At 32.5% G+C, this 2,157-nt stretch overlaps 1 long non-coding RNA gene across 3 annotated transcripts; it reads left to right on the top strand.

Annotated features, from left to right (window-relative positions):
* The first annotated feature begins 254 nt into the window (after nt 1–254).
* LOC114179793 (uncharacterized) lies at nt 255–1,922 on the top strand. Of its 3 annotated transcripts, XR_003603528.2 has the most exons (5): nt 262–386; nt 590–903; nt 1,027–1,132; nt 1,334–1,489; nt 1,586–1,922. It is a non-coding gene; the product is annotated as an uncharacterized LOC114179793 (long non-coding RNA). The 3 variants fall into 3 exon arrangements; XR_014993755.1 differs by having other exon boundaries at nt 255–386; nt 636–903; nt 1,334–1,922; XR_014993754.1 differs by having other exon boundaries at nt 1,334–1,922.
* Nucleotides 1,923–2,157: the final 235 nt, after the last annotated feature.

Raw genomic sequence — 2,157 nt, 5'->3', positions numbered from 1 at the left:
ATTAGCTATTAACATGAAAGATTCAGCCCTATAAAAAAAATTCACAATTTAATTTTCATGGATTTCTAAAATCTATTATATATATAATTACAAGAAAAATCAAAATTTAATGTTAGGATAGTGAAATTACTAAATTAGACACTCCCGTTTATTGACACATGTTCTAGAGTATAGGTATTTTGGTCTTTCTGCACTTATTGAGATTTCCCGCTCATTTTATGTTTAACTTCTGATTGACGTTGGTGAGAGAAAATTAGCATTTAACTTCTGATTGACGTTGGTGAGAGAAAATTAGCATTCTTCTTCTCCTCGAAGCCAAGAATTTTCATTCTTCAGTTTTCCATCAAAAGCATTTTGAAGACCAGAAAAAACCTTTCCGGTTGAAGGTTAGTTCTGCTTTTTGTTGATGAAAGTTTGTACTTTTTTACTTCTTATGGGCTGAACATGGTATCATTATGGATTAGTAGTATTTGAAATTCAGTCGGTTGAGTTTTGTTTGTTCTTTTTAGTGGTGTTTTCTTTATTTTTTTTTCTTCTGGGGTGCCAAAGTTTCTTTTTTTTTTGTTTATTTTTCATTATCCTATGACAGAAATCGTTTTAACTGTTCGCGAACGGTTTGCTGTTTCAACAAAAAGGAAAACGACGACAACGAGCGGTGGTGGTGACACCGACAACAGTAGTTGGCACATTCCCGAGGTTGCACCGCTATCTACTCTTCCGCGGGAAGGAGAAATCGAAAGAAAAGGAGAGAGTTCCGACACGCTATCTATCGGCGTCATTGTTGGTGGATGCGGCATCGTTGTTGATGGCTTCGGCGTTGCTGTTGGTATTTGGTGGTGGCTGGTGGAGAAACATTGGTTCTATGGCAGCAGTGGTCTGAAGGGGAAGAGAAGAAAACCCTAGGTTTCTGATTGTAAAATTTGTGATTTTTTTTAGAGAAATAAATGTGTTGTACTATTCCTTTCTCTAATACACATTTTCTACTTTTATTTTAACTTGAGTTCTGTTTCTGTTTCGTATCTGCAGGTTTCCTTCATCAAAGGTATTTAAATAGTAAAGGTATGAAAAAACAAATTAAAATATCGAAGCAAACTATAAAGCTGGAGAGAGATTAAATGCAAGAATATTAAAGGTAATTTAAATATATTAAGCTTTAGATATGCTATTGGGTTGTATGTTCTTTCCAGGAGCTTTTATGCCTGTTGGTTATAATATAAATTGCAACTTCTAGCTGTTAATTGTGATTGTTTGTATATCTCTGTGTATATTTTACAATTGAAAATGCTTTACATAGACCTGTTGTATCTATAATATGTTTGTTTTATCCACTCAGATAAATATATTGACTTCAGAAAGTTGCCCTATAATAAGGGTAAATCTAGAAGACAACCTAATATCCTCAAGGGGAAAAAATTGGAATCCAATGAAAATATGGACGGGTTGCTTGACAATGATTCATAAGGAATGAAAACATTTGTAATTTGGCGAGGTATAAAGAATGTCAACTTGGCTTTCTTGCTTTCTTATTTGTTTTCTCTTCTTAATTGGTTTTTAATTTCTAACACGGAGAAGTATGTTGTTCAAGGAAAAGCAAATAAGGGCAGTCAAGGAAAGATTACTTGAGGAGTATGTACCTAGACAGTGGATGAGTTTGAAAAGTTGATTCAAAGCTCCCCCAAGTTTTATCTGGATCAATAACATGGATTTCATGAAAAATTGTTTATTTTTATTTACTTCTTTAGGTTTATTTTGAGAAGTTATACATATCATAAGTTAGTACGTTATTGGACTTTACAGTTATTTTATGACTTTATTTTTTGTTGGGTTTATTGTCTTCTTATTGTTTGTTCTATTAAAATTCCTTAATGTGTTGTATTCCAGATATATTAGAATGTCTTGAGAAGGTATAAATTTATCTAATACTCTGTGTGTGTTCTTCATTTTAGAGAATAAACTGAATCAGGTTGAAGAGCAACTTTTTAGGAAAGCATCAGATAATTGTTTGAACTTGAAGAAACCAGATAACAATTAAATTATTTCATGACTAAATTAGAGTGATGAATTTGACCAATGAAAACAAGAACTATTGCAGGAAGATCTTGCTTTTCTCCAGGTAGTCTTGGATAACTGACAGTTTATATATTTTTTAATGTTGTA

The sequence above is a fragment of the Vigna unguiculata genome, chromosome 3 (assembly GCF_037176805.1).
Source record: "Vigna unguiculata cultivar grain cowpea cultivar isolate G323 ecotype 2 chromosome 3, ASM3717680v1, whole genome shotgun sequence".
Classification (NCBI taxonomy): domain Eukaryota; kingdom Viridiplantae; phylum Streptophyta; class Magnoliopsida; order Fabales; family Fabaceae; genus Vigna; species Vigna unguiculata.
The sequence above is the reverse complement of the archived record's forward strand: the minus strand, read 5'-3'. Positions and strand labels throughout refer to the sequence as shown.